Below are 15,121 nucleotides of genomic sequence, written 5' to 3'. Positions count from 1 at the left end.
CCGGGGCGCCTGTGGCTTGAAGGGTGATTCATCTCTCTGCCGCTCCTTTCTGTCGCGTGGCTGCACCTCCCTTTCTAAGTAATTTTCTTTGCGATCTTCAGTTCTTTTAAGCTCTCTCCATCTGTATCTCTCGTTCCTTGATTCACGTTTTTCCCCACCCCTGGTGACGACTGCTTCCGTATCTCGTGTTGTGCGGCAGTAGCTGTCTCCTTCTGTTATATAGGTCTTTCGTTTGGGATATGTAGTGGACTTTATTTCGCCACCTTTTTTTGAGGGCAGCTCTTTCAGGTCAGTTTTATCTAGATTTAACTCTGCCAGGGTATATCCTGCTTGTTGCAAGTCCTTATATGCTTCATCCAGGACATCTTTTATTGCCTGGCTTTTGATGTGGAGATACGTTTTGGCTTTTTGGTCCCTGTGATATGGTTCTATTAGTACGAAGTCTTCCGTCTTTAGATGATGTAGACAATGGATTTTACTTAGTAGATAAAGTACGGTTTTCCTGTTCAGGACGATATATTTTGCTCTGCAGGATGTTTGCTCTAGTTTTAAGACTCTGAGCTCCTTGTAGGAGTTGTGTGAACTTGGGTTTCTCTGTGTTTTTCGAGGCTTTTCTCTGTTCTCCCGCTCATCTCTTCTCCTGATAGTTTCTTCCTGATACAACTGCTGTTGTTGCTTCAGTGGGGTTGATCTATGATCGGGGTATCTCTGGGTTTGTGGCAAATCTTTCTCCTCTCGAGGTGCTGCCGTAGTCTTTCTTGCCACTTTTTTCTCCCTCGTTTCTTTTGCCCTGCCAAGCTCACACTGCTGTACCTGTCGGTCCATCTAAGCCCCTGAGTTTTCTTCTCTAACTTCCGTGTCGATGTGAGTTGACAGGTCCATCAGCGGGCTTGTTCTCAAAATTTCCTCCGTCGTTTTGGGCGACGTTATTGTCGTTTGTTGCGTTTTTGCTGTGGATTCGCTTCTACCCGATGGGGTTAAGAGGCTTTGAGTTAAGTTAGTAGTTTCCACTTCTTTTGTTGTAATTGAAGTCTCACTTTTCGTTGTATCCGTCGGCCCTTTATTAGTGTCGCTTGCCAGTCGTAGGCCCAGTTTTTTCTTTTGGTTTATCGCCATCGGAGTGGATTTCGTTCCCAAATTGGAACACAGCGTTTGTTGCGGCAGCAGCTCGCTTGTGTTTGTCGTTTTTTGTTTTGTAAAGATTGGTTCCATCTGACCCCTCTCCTTCTGTGGCGTTGTCTGGGATGCTTTGTCCATGGTCTTTTTTATCATCTGTTTTGCTCTTATAGCTTCTTTCCTATCTGCTTCTACGGTGGCCCATTTTTCCACCCATTTTGTTTCCTGCTTAATTGTTTTTGTCTCTATGACCGTGATATACCCCTCTAAGAAATCCATCTTGGATAGGATCTTGCATAGGATCGTTGTGTTGTCTTTTGTTGTGTCTCCAATGGTTTCATATAATTTGCAGAACAGTGCGAGGGCAATTGTAAGCGCTGCCATAATTGTGGTCATGTCTTGTTTTTTATTTGGAGATGGTCTTTGGTAATGAGGTGCTATTTCGCTGCATCTTCTGTGCTTGCCCGGCGTGTTTTGGGAGTCCCTACTGGAGCGGGTGTTGGGTTGTTGTGTTGAGGTTGCCCCCAGTGACCGCCCACTTGTGCCTTCTAGTGGTTCAGAGCAGTTAAGCGAAGATCTGAACGGATTGGGGTTTGGTATTAGTCCTTCGTTAGCCGTTTTTTTTCTGTTTTTCACTTCTTTCTATCTTCTGTAGATGACTTTTGTCCAAGATTGGTCGCTCATTTGTATCTTTCCACCTGGCTCACGTTCGAACTGTCTCCTTTGCTCCAAGCTTATTCCGCTCTCCCCCCATCTCTCCTGTCTCGAGTTGGTCCCTGCCCCGGCGTACGGCTCGTGTATCTCCGTCCGTTCCGTTCTAGGCACCTTATGTGGGGAGTGTGTCCGTCAGGCGTCTTCACAGATTTGGGTTGGGTAAACGCCTCTTGGTGTGAGTCTGGTTGGAACCAGTCTTCAGTTGTTTCCTCGTTTCTGATTAGGGTCTGTCGGCTTGGTGTCTGAGGCCATTTTCCGGCCGGTGTTCCATTCCTCAACGTCGCGCTTGCAATTTGAGGAAGCGTCTCTGTAGCTCCGAGCGTGGGCGGCTTCAGCTAGGCTCTGCTGGGGGCCACACTGAACTTCGTTTGTTTTTGGGAAGGTCATTGCGCATTCATCAGTTTCCTTATGACCTTCCATAGCAGTGTGCCTTTCCCTTGTGTCTTCAGTTCGATTTGTCGCTGGAGTCGGAACTGCCTTTTGTTCAGTGTTTTTTTGGCTATTGACGTGACATTCTTTGGGAGGTGAATGGTTTCGGGGGGTATTTCTCCGATGTTAGCTTTGCGTGATTCGCTTTCCATTTGGAATGTCCCTTGCGTGTCTCCTGTTGCGAATACCCTCTCCTTGTGTTTTGTTATGGTTTCAATATCCATTTCTGTTTTTCTTGTTTTCATTGCTGGGAACGAACCTTCGACCACCTCTAAAATATCAGCATCAGATATTTCGTCGTCGGTTCTAGTTTTCGTTTTTTCTGGTGAGTTTTGAAGAAGTTAAACACAGCTTTAGCTAGTACGGGTTTCTGCGTCGTACTAGTGCCTGCATCATTTTTTTTTTTTTTTTTGACTGACCCACTTTATTTTTTTTATTTTTTTGTGGTTGTGTTAGCCTCGTTCTGTTTCAGTTTTCCTTCCTCTTGACGATTTGGGGTTGAGGTGTACCATTGGGTTGTTTGATTCCCACCTTTTTTCTTTGTGTGTGTTTGCCTTGTTCTTTTTTGGGCCGTTAGGCGTTTCATCAGTCGAGTAACGGAGATCCACCCATTCCCCTTGCTCTGGATCAAGTTCCACGTTGATGCTCTTGAAGAACAGGTCGTTGGAGGCCATACCTGGATTTCTTTCGACTTTTTTTCAGTCCTTGTTTCAACTGATCGATTTTTAGTTTCCTGGGACCTGCTCCTCCCGCAACCATGTTTGGGTCCGGGTTCCTCTTCTCGTTTTCTGTTATAGACGTGTTTGTATGGATTAATGCTGTAACCGTAGATGGTGGTTTAGCTGCCAACCCTGACTCCCCCACTGTAAGAGATCCCTGTCCTTTTGTTCCGCGGCATTCTGTTATTGTTGTTTTTAGGTCTATGGGGTCTGGTTTGGTTCGGGCAAATTCCCCTTTACCTCTGGTGATGTAGTCCTTTTCATTTGCCCTTCCTTGATTGGTTGCGAGCTTGATATTTCTGGCTCCATCGTGGTGTTAAATTCATGGTTTCTCAGATGGGGATTTTCTACATATTTCATTTCTTTATAGGCTTCCATGATTTCCCCCCGGACTTGTTGGTGCACAGGACCAGAGCAAGGTCCAGGTCAGTCCACCCTCCGGCAGGCTGAGCTGGCAAACCTCTCGCCCAAGCGGCGCTCTCGTCCTCACCTCATCTGAGCGGTTGTGGCCGGGTGAAGCGTCAGTTTCTTGCAGGATGGCCATGTCAATCCCGCTCGTGTCTTTATTCAGGGATTGCGTTCTCCTAGTCCCACCTCCTCCCCTATGTCCGGGGGGTAGGGGTGGGGTGATATCTGTCATGGATTTGGTGGTTGCGGGCGGCGTATCAGGGTTCTTACCTCTTTTCCGCGGGGACCTTTTCTCCAGTTCGCGGTGAGAGGCTGACCTAGAGTTGCTCCGCAGCACTCTTGTCGTTGGTGATGGTTCGAGCGTGTCCCCCTGCTCTGGTTCCAGCTCTACTTTAGGCTGCGAGTCATTTCTCTTCTCCTCCTGTGGGGACAGCCCCGATTCCTGCATTGCCTGCAAGGACTTCAGGACTGCAAGGACTTCAGGACTGCAAGTGCTTCAGCACCACCAACCGCCTAACAACCGCACAACAGCCAGCGCCCTTTACCCCGTCGGGCTTATCGCCGCTCGCCTGGATTGGGCTGTGTTTTGTGGCCCGGAAAGGTCACGTGACTGATCACGTGACAGCCACGGTGCTCCGCCTCCTCCTGGGGGCAAGTGTGTGACTTAGCGCGAGTTCTAGGAAACTCCCAGCGCAAGACAGCCGGCAACGGTATCAGGCAGCAGCAGGCAAGAAAACATTTGTTTTTTCAATTTGCACAACACACGAGTTAATGTCTATTCTCTGTTACTTTTTCTAAAAAACTACTTATGTTACACTAAAAAAAACATTTATTTTCTTTCAAAAAAGTGATTTGTAATTTTTTTCTTGAAAAGCTGAAAAAATTACTCTGGATTTGCTTTCTCCCGAATATGGATTTTAAATAAATTCATGATTTTTGAAGACCCCAAAATGTTCCACCGATTTTATGTTTCTTGGATTTTTTCCAAATCTGGACCCTGAAAAGTTGCAAAAAAATATGTATATAGTCCCCTTCTGCCATACTGTTCTGCCTCCCTGTCCATTCTTTTCTATCGGCTAGGGCAGCGGCAGACTGCCCTATCCCGATCTTATTTCCTACTCCCTTTACTCCACTCTCATCTTGGGCAGAACAGTATAGCTCACCTTAGTCTTGAATGTCCAGGTTCTTTTGGGCTTGAAGAGACGGTTGTTCATCATCCTATCCCTCTTGGACTGGCTCGCCATGTGTTCTGGAGATCCTGGGACCCCCCTATTGCTCCTTTGCACCTCTGCTGGGCTCTGCAATGCTCTGCTGGGCTCTCGAAACTCCGACAAATACTCGGACAGCACCGATGAAACAGACAGGCTTTGTTCAGGGACATCAGGTTTATTCACGCCAGACTGACACACACAATGCATTGTCGTGAAGTGCAGGAACTCGCCACCAGGCTGAAGACGGAGCTGTTTAATTACGTATTCTGAGAATGAGAGTCAGCCCCACCCTTTTTTTAATACACGTCAAAACAAAAGCTCTTCATTGACATTAATCTCACACCTGGCGATTAGTCATTCTATGCTTAACCTTCAATTTGAGATACATTTTGGCACTCCCCACTGGATTTCCCGGTTCAGCGACCGTTATTTGGTCATGCAGCTGTGTTCTTTTGCTAAGAAACCCAGACACAGCATCGTTAGCTGTCTGGTCCCAAGCCGTTATCTGATTCTGCAGGGAACATTGGCAAGATTAGGGCTCTGTGGCCTTGAAAGTTTTCGTACCAGAGGCTGACTCATATCAACACTGTCTACAAGGATGAGCTTCATTAAATACCTCCTATTTGTAGGCAAGGTTCGAATTAAAGGGGTGGTTAGTATACAAAATAATGAATTATTTTATGTTTAGTCATATTTAAACACTTGGTTATTTTCTACCTGATTTTTATAGTACATTTCTATATCCTGCCCTTCTCAATACATCATTCATGATTTAAAGAATTTAACACATTTATGAATTTATAAACACAACACAATTTAAAGCACTCATGATTTTAAGCACTGGGATTTCAGTTTTTGCATATTTGAAGGCCTAGATCACCCCACACGGATTTCTATGCCTAGTTTAAGTGGCGGGGGACTTCCCCCCCCCCCACTGCATTCAGGTGTCGATACCTCCTCTTCAGGGCAATGGATGATGGTCTTTGTTGTATACTAGAGAGAAGATTTTCAGACAAAAAAGTTTTCTGCTTTTATTTTTTCTCTAGTGTACAACTGTGCATTATTTCCATTAGCATAGTAGAAAATGCTAATGGGAATGTTGGAGAAACTTATTGAATCCAACTACTTTACTGAAAATGTAATGTAGATGGAATCTAGAAGCTTATTTTTTGTTGTATTTTTTGACTGCGAAAGGTACTTTCTAAGGGAAACTTATTTTTTATTTACATTTTTTTTATTTTCAGGAGAGGTCCAAACGTAAGGTAGGGAGGGAAATGAGGGAAGGGTCACTAACCACAGATATGAAGGGGTAGATGGACAGGGGAAGATGGAGCGCTTGTGTTACTTCTAAGGAAGGGGGCAGTGTTTCTCATGCTCCTTGATTACAGCTCCAAAAGCAGTTTGAAATTGCTCCACCCTGCAGAGTGGTGTGTTGCTGTGCATACACAGTTCTGTTATTTTCGATATGGATCAACAGCCTCTTTTATCACTTGCAAGGTAGCTGGTGGGTTTTTCTGTCCCACAGAAGTAGGCTGTGGGGTTACAGTATTGGTTGAGGACGAGGAGGTAGAGGAAGACAGCCTACTACTTTCCAAGAAAGGAACAGCTTTTCTGAGAGAATTGTAGTGGTAGGATTTGGTGTGGCAGCGCATGGAGGTGGTCCCGTAGGAGTACTGTCCAGGAGCAATATTCTTCCAAGTGTGTGCTAGATTGTTAATGGATAATGAGTAGGAATAGGTGTAGGAGCTCTGCAAGGGTACATTTTGAGCTTCTAGTATTGTTTAAGGATCCAGATATCCCTTTTCAGCCTTAACACAACCTAATGGCAAGCCTTCCGTTAGAATTTGTTGTTTACATTTATTTTTTGTTTTTACGCTGGGCTGCACTATGTTTTCCAAGTCTGAGGCTGATCAGACTTATGAAGAAATCAGTATATAGTCTGTGGAAAGACAGAAACCTTATAGCTTGCGCCCTCAGCTCTTTGTCACTTTGTAAATAAAGAGAAAATTGGTTTGGCTAGATTTGTTGTTGTTTTTTATTTCAAATTAAAGCAACATCATCACACCCTCGATTCAAGAGTTTAGCTGTATTTTCCATGTGGGCAATTGTTAGTTCTGATGGGATTTCAGCAATTTGTTGTTTCCTTATTCCTTGAGTTTGTGCAAAGTGTTTAAGTTTTAACCTTCTACAGAATCTATACAGGTCCATGTTTAGAGAGAAGTAATCTGAATTGGCTGAAGGGCAAAAGGTCAGGCCTTTATTTAAGATTCCAATCAGTTGGTCCAAACTTAATAAATGTACCACTGTTTTCTTGTGGTGTTTGGGATTTTTGGATCTTACTCCTTCGCTCGTTGATGCTACCATTTGTATTTTTGCCCCTGCCCCTCCTTGTTGAGTTGTTGTACCTTGCGTTTGTTGGTTTCTGGAATGTAACTGGGTGGTCTTCATATTTTTTAATTTGATGTACTCCTCTAATTGAGCTTCAAAGTTCCTAGATCAGCTGAAAATGCTGTTCCGTACTATTTGCGAAGCCCAGACATGTTCCCGAACAGGTCATCACACTGCACTTGCGTTTGGTCATGTGACGCTGTACGGAAAGTCCGGTCATGTCAGACGTCCGTGGACACCGATGGCCAGAAAACAGTGCAAAGAAGTTACAGAAAGTTAATAGAAGTGTTAGGAAATGGGAAATTGCACTGTTTTTACTTGAAACTTTGTAAATTGGCTGTCAACGCTGATCTATTAGGGGCGAGTATGATATTAGGAAGTTGTACCACATTAGAGTGAACTGGAGAAAACCTATGAAATTCAGTCAAAAACCTTTGTTAAAAGGGATGTTATGGTTAAGTTGCACTAATAAAAACATGAAATTGCATGAAAAAATGTAAAAGGGACGCTATGGTTAAGTTGTCCTAATTAAAACCTATCACATTGTCTGAAAAAAAAAAACATTTTAAAAAAAAAGGGATGTTATGGTTAAGTTGCACTGATAAAAACCTATGAAATTCGGTGAAAACACTTTGTTAAATTGTTAAATGGACTTTATGGTTACAGGTAAAACAAAAAAACCTTTGAAATCCACCAGTTATGGTAAGCTAAGTAACCATAACTTGTGCCACCAGCATGCACTGCTAAGACTAACACCCAGGACCAGGACTGTGTGGCCCAGGGGTCAGGGATGGCATCTTATTACTGCACATGTATCATAGATGTCCAGTAAAACATTACCTGCCCCCCTGGTCCCTCCAGCACCAATTGCAAACTGTTTTTTTTTTTACTCATTTTAAAAAGAAATCTGCTCTAAAATGCAACATTTTAACCCATTATTAAAAATAATTCACGGGGGGAAATCCCCTAGGACCTCATTTGATTGGTTCGCACTGCCTCACTGCGCTACGGCCTATATGGTGGAAATATTTATACATATCCCTCCACTTAAATAATTCACCAGCCACCACTGGCCCCGAGTCTGTGCTGGGAGCAGGGTGGAGGAGCCTAGGAACTGTGGTGAGAGCAGGATGGTCAGGAGCAATAGGATAGTGGTGGGAGCAGGGATTGGAGAGTCCAGGATCTGTGGTGGGGTTGGGTGGGGAGAAAACAGGGACTTGGCTAGGATTGGGATGAGGGAGGCCAGAGACTGTGATGGGAGCAGGTGGGGGAGCCCAGGGACTATACTGGGAGTAGGGTGCAGTGACAGCGCGCAATAGTTCATAGCCATTTGGCATTTTTGGGGGGCCCAGGCTGCCCACATTTTGCTCGGGGGGGGGGGGACAGGCTTAAAAGGTTTGAAGACCCCTGGTCTAAGCATTGGAAATTCAAGGGTGCAGTACCATAGTCTGCTACTAGAGGTCCCTCCAAGCCAGTGGTCTTCAAACGTTTTATACCAAGGCCGACCGGAGCAAAAAAAAGAATTATTCGGGGGCCCCCCCTGGCCCGCCCCTCTGTGTTGGTGTTATTGATTTTTATAGAGATGGCTGCAGAATGCATGGTGCCATAATTTTGAAGGGATATGTTGTTGGGGGACATTCCAAAATAGTAGGACAATCCCTTCCAATCCAAACATAGAAACCGTGCAAGTAAACACAAAACTCTCCAGTAAGACTTATATTCTCAAAATACATTCCCATTAGTATATTCAGCAGAAGGCACTTTGATTTTACAGAACGTACTAATGGGAAGGGTAGGCTGTCTCTCTGCAGAAAGGGAGTCAATGTGTGGCTTTATTTTTGAGACTGCCTCTCTGAGGCAGTACAGCCAATGCTGAAAAGCCTATTTCACACAAGTAGGAAGACCCAAAGGGTAAGAGACTGTATAGCAGACCTTGCCAATGTAGGATACTCCAGGATTACCTTCAGCCAAAAGTCACCCGCTGCAATGTTCCTGAATTCAGATTGCAGAGTAGTGTCCGACTGAACCTCAATCAGCTCCTCCTGGGCATCAAATGGAAGATGCATTACCTCCTCTGTCAGAAAAGACTGCATCACCCAGTCATTAAATCCAGCATTTTCTTCAGGGAAGAATTTAGGTGACTTGATCAGTATTCAGCGAGTAAAATAACCTTGTAAAAACAAAAAGCAGCTTTGCATAAAATCAATGAGAATTTTGGGATTATCAGGGGCCCCTCCTATGAAAAGGTTGAAATGCCCTGGCGGCTTCCCTCACCGCTGCTGCTGCTGCTGCAGGAGAAATGAGGACCATGGGGTTCTATTCACTTGTACAGAGTGCCCTCAGTCCTCATTTCTCCCCTGTTTAACCAGTCTGCGGCACACAGCGCACATTTTAAGCACCATGACAAAAAAACAGAACTGAATACATTGCTGAGCTAAATTAATTCTGACTGGCAAAAAGTTTGAAATGCCCTGGTGCCTTCCCTGGCCACTGCTGCTTAGAGAAGCTGGCTGCCATGGATTGGCCCACCCACCCTACCACTCCTCTCATCTGAAAGTAGGGCAGTATGTCACTAATGAACCATCATTAGTGAGTTCCTGCTGGGCATTCAGATGAGGGGGGCTGGTCATCCCCGCAAAAGAAGGTGTGCGCTGGAACAAGGACAGTTTCTATCCAACTTGGGGCCCAGGGCGAAACATCAGAGTGGGCCCCTCCAACCCCACTGACTGGCACACGTCCTCCTCAATATGAATAAATAATTGCTATATAATGAAGCTGGTTTCATTACATTGTAATTTAAGTACTTTACAGAAGAATTCTAATGTGAAAACACAGCGGTTGCTGACCAAGTAGATGGTTTTTTTGTCACCTGCTCTTAGGAATTCAATCCGTCTGTACTGGCACACTGTGGTGTGAACAGCCTATCAGGGTCTGAGGGCCCACCGACCTGGACCTGTGGTGCAGGTGTTCTGTTCGTACCACCTCACTTGTATTTCGCAAGGGGCAATACTAGACTAACCATATGATTTTTTTTCTGATAGAAGGTTATCATTCCAAGATGGACAGTCTGATACACTCTTATTGTACTCTTTCAAAATACCTCTGAGAGTTGGAAAGGGGACAAATAGCACCAGTGAGGATTCCTGGATACTTTGCATTAAATCACAGACCATTTCAGGACTATAACAGTCATCAGAGATCTCTACATTTGATAAACAAGTCTGTGATAAAAGGATTGAATGTGTGAATCTCAATGCATAACTGATGCATGGCTTGGTGCTCACATCAAGGTTCACAATACTCACCCTAACATTAAAATGTTTGTAACCATGAACCATATATGCTCATTTGGACAGCTTACGCTTTTGGAAGAGAGTATAAAATGGCTGCAGCGTCAGCCCCTCAAATGAGGTACAAGGGTTCTTTTGCTTCTTGTTTCTGAAGGATTTTAAAAGGAGGAAGGGCTGGGTCTCAGTGTGGGCATGCCCAGCCCCAATACAGAAACATCTTTAGGGAATTATATCTACATACAGGGCAGGATACCGCACAAGAGAGACCCAATAAATGCACAGAAAGGTTTGTACCTCGTTCAAACTTTAGTCTGACCAGTAATAAGCTGATGAAGCATTTTAAACAAAACCAGCTTCTGGTGCGTGGTATAGGGCCCACGGTTCCTCAGCCACTACCTCCTCACCATTGTGCAGGCCTCAGGGTTTATTTTGGCAAAAAAGAGCAGGCCCATGCTTTATCCAACAGAGCTGACATTAGCATTGCTTAGTAGTGCTGGCCTGCAGCTAGTGAAAATCATAGTGTGGCAGTGTAGAAAGGGTGTTTGGCTTCGTGGATTTACAATTTGAGGCAACTTCTTTGATTGCTTTGTGTGTTTAAGTGAGGGTACAGTATGGCATGCTCGTCAGTCACATACACAAAACAGTCCAGTGTGCTCTTGTATGGGCATTGGGAACATCTGACAAAAACAGGTATATGTGCTGTTACATAAAAGGGAGCACCACATAGACACCATTAACCAACAGGGTGGAGACTTGTGCAGTGCACAAATCATTGCTGCACACATCACTACATTGATTTGCCATGGACTACTAACTCCACTTTCCTAATCAAGGTGCCAAGTGACAATGAGTTGCCATCTTGTGTGCTCGCTAGGCAGTGTCTGGCTTGTTTGACCTTTGATATGATATATGGCATGTAGAACGCGCCTATACACAAGTGTTTCAAGGCGCGCCGAGGCAAGGGAGGGAGAACAGAGGGAAGACGGACAACGATCCTACTAGGTCAGGTGTCATTCAGATTGCACAAGTGCATGGGAAGAGGGCAAGGGGGGCAAGGAGGGCGAGTGGGCAGTGCAGTACATGGGATAAGAAAATATATATATATATATATATATATATATATAAATAATACATAAGTGTAAGTAAAAGTACGGCCAGCAGGTGGCAAGTGTAAGGTTAAGTGCAGACATCAAGTGTCAAATGCTGATGCTGAGAGGATGCATTTAGTCCATGTCCCAAAGCAGCCACTAGAATATAAGCAAGAAAACTAGAGTTAACCTTTCCAGGAATGCGCCATATGTAACTAAAAAGTAATATAAAAAAAAGGTTTTGGTGTCAAATAAAGAGACACAAAAATAAAGAAAATACTTTTAAACTTTTCTGTGTGGCACGTTAATTCTCTATTGCATAGGTCTGATCAGCTAACTGATACTTGTGATGGCCTGGTGAATAAAAACGACCCATGTTCAGTTCTTAACACTGAAATGTTAAGCATATACTGCATAAAAACAGTGACTTGTTAAATCAGCCATCACTTACAAATTGCCCCACTTGGAGGGCTGTCAACACAAAGAATGAGGGGCGCAGGTGTGATTCCAAGGCATCTTACATGCGGTGTTTGGAATATGCATTCCTTTGATTGCATATTCCGAACGATCGCAGTCATCTACAAGTAAAAAGAGATCAGCCAGCATGCACACCGCAGAGGAGCACTCACCGGCACAGCAGGTTGCTTAATCTGTTGTGTGGCAACATCAGAGACAGCTTTCGTTGTGGGCACCTTACTGCGCACACCTCATGAGCTAGTTAGCTCTGCCCCCCGGCCGTCGCCCGCACACTGGCCCAAGAAACAGGGCTGCCTGTAATTTTCTCTTTTCAGGCTGTGGAAGCACGCCCCCCTGGGCATGAGGCTGCATCCCACAAGAGGGGTGCGCCACACAGTTTGAATACCGCTGCTCCAAGTGGACTGTAGCATTGGAAATGTAAGGGTGCAGTCCCAGCATCTGCTACTAGAGGTCCCTCTAAGCAGACTCCAGCATTGGAAAATCAAGGGTGCAGTCCCAGAGTCAGCTACTAGAGGTCCTCTAAGCGGACTCCAGCATTGGCCATTCATGGGTGCACTCCAAGAGAACGCTGCTAGAAGTCCCTCTAAGCGCACCGAGGCATTGGAAATTCAAGGGTGCAGTCCCAGAGTCTGCTACTAGAGGTTCCTCTAAGCGGACTCCAGGAAATGTAAGGGTACTAGAGGTCCCTCGAAGCGGACTCCGGCTTTGGAAATTCAAGGGTGTAGTCCCAGAGTCTGCTACTTGAGGTACCCCTAAGCGGACACCAGCATTGGAAATTGAAGGGTGCAGTCCCAGAGTCCTCTACTAGAGGTCCCTCTAAGTGGACTGTGGTATTGGGAATTCAGGGGTGCAGTCCCAAAGTCAGCTACTAGAGGTCCCTGGTAGCAGACTCCGGCATTGGAAATTCAAGGGTGTAGTCCCAGAGTCTGCTACTTGAGGTTCCTCTAAGCGGACTGATGCATTGGAAATTCAAGGGTGCAGTCCCAGAGTCTGCTGCTAGAGGTCCCCCTAAGCGGACACCAGCATTGGAAATTGAAGGGTGCAGTCCCAGAGTCCTCTACTAGAGGTCCCTCTAAGTGGACTGTGGTATTGGGAATTCAGGGGTGCAGTACCATAGTCAGCTACTAGAGGTCCCTCTAAGCGGACTCCTTGCTGGAGGGCCACTCAATGTCTACATTCTCGAAGGTCAGAGCTGAAAGTAAGCACGTCATTCATATTTTTGCATTTAAAAAAAAAATTGAATTGAGAAATCGGATCTGATTTTTATTCTTTCATTGGAGAAATACTTGGATACATTATCTGCTAGAGCCTTGGATGGAACCATGGTTGAGGGTAGCCTCTGCAATTCTACAGCACTCAGATCAACATGTATACAACCCAGACCACGCTTAGCACTACAGGCACACAAAGGGTACCTGGGTCAAGAGGGCAGCCAAGTGCTCTCAAACAAAATAACCTAAAACGACACCTGCACCCATCCGATGCGCACACACCAACACAAAAGCAAATCTAGCTTGCATTTTTCCTCCATCTCGACTACCAAACCTAAATAACTCTTGTAGATCCCATAGTGCCTTACCGACTACTAAGGGGTAAATCACCAGGGCCATCGTAGCATCTCCATTTATTTTCTCTCCACTCTACTTGGAAAGGAATTTAGCTCCTGTGTTCAATTGCTCCAGGACTAGGTCTACTTGGAATCAGCGGTTCTAGTGAAGGGATTTACCAATGACAGAAGATCAGGACCCACAAAATGATCACCAACTAGACGCTAAGGATCTATTTGCCATCGACCACCTCACTGCTAATAAACGTTCAAGGTCTGCATTTAAAAGTCACTTGGCCCAAATGTCTATTGTTAGTTATAGAATAATACGTAAATTGCTTCAACATGTAAATATCACAGGGGAGCCAAGCAAGAGAATAGTTTGTTGGAGTAAGGAGCTGCACAGTAATATGTTCAGAGCAAGAGGGGATGCGGTCTAGTAAAGGTGGAAGGAAGGGGGGTAGCTTAGCGGATTAGCAGTCAAAGTGATCAGACAGGAGGTCTCTTCCAGATGGTTCTGGGAACTCAAAAGCACTACATTGAGGTCAGAAAGGTAGTTCCATGAGGGGAGGCTAGCGGGGAAGATGGGAACTGAATGGCAGTGTGATGCCGGGGTTGGTTGGTATAGAATAGTGATGGGGTGTGATGATAGAAGAGGAAGGATTGAAAAAGCCCTGTATTGCAGAGGATTACAGCCCTCTGATTAAGTGGAGGAGAATGGCATTTTGGGGCGGAGAGCAGTCCATACAGGGGCATAGCAGATGCACCAGCCAGTTTTAAAGAGTGGGGCTACGCACCGAGTAAAAAGCAAGGCAATCTTGGCCAGTAAAACTTACAATCCAACCTGTAGTAACCAAAAGTAAATATAAGGCTACTAGAAAACAAAATATTCAGGTAGCTTACTAGTGACGAGTATTCATTATGTGTGTTATTCTGTAGTCTTCATGCTGGATTCCTCCAACTTCTAAGCGCTGTAATAACATGTGCCAATAGAAAACTGTTAGTCGATGAGGACATAGGATTTAAACTTGTGAAGTGCTGGCCATGCTGATGTCAAAAGTCCAGCACCCATGACGTATTTTCCCCCCAGGCCTGAAATAGGTGTGCCACCAGCCTACATAAACAGCGATGGTAATTGGACCAGCCATCCACATTTACAATCTTACCCAACACAAAACTGGCATACTAGCTCTCCAGATATAGGGCGCTGTCTCCATTAGCCACTCTCAAGGGTGCTGGTAGGACAGAAAACTGCAAAGCCTACACTGACTGGCAGAGGCTGTGATGAGCTAGTCCAAGGGGGCAAAGAGTAGTAAACATACCGGTTAGCAGATTGAGAGCAGGCCATCGGAGCACAAAAAGCAAAATGGCAGTGCACACGCTGGTGCTCTGCAGCCAGCCGACTCTTGTAGAGGTTGCTGAAGAGGTTCCTTGTGCAGTAGGCAGAGGAACCAGTTGCAGGGACCCTGCCCCAAAAATGGAGAGATCCCACTTCAAAAACCAGGGACAAATCCAGAATGGTGGCCGAGATGCAGCTGTGAAGAAGGTGCCCAGATTGCTGAACCCCTTGCCTTCTTGCAAAATAGATGTGACAGGGGAGGGGTTGCTCGAGTTGTGGGCAGAGGACCAGGCTATTGAGTCTTCCGCCCATTACAGATCATCCATTATGAGGTCTCCTAGATGGTTTAGAAATGTATCCAAATGAGGTACAGGAACCAAGTTAATGTCACATAGG

This window comes from Ambystoma mexicanum, chromosome 6p (assembly GCF_040938575.1).
Source record: "Ambystoma mexicanum isolate Mex_15411 chromosome 6p, UKY_AmexF1_1, whole genome shotgun sequence".
Taxonomy (NCBI): Eukaryota; Metazoa; Chordata; class Amphibia; order Caudata; family Ambystomatidae; genus Ambystoma; species Ambystoma mexicanum.
Note: the sequence above shows the minus strand (reverse complement) of the source record.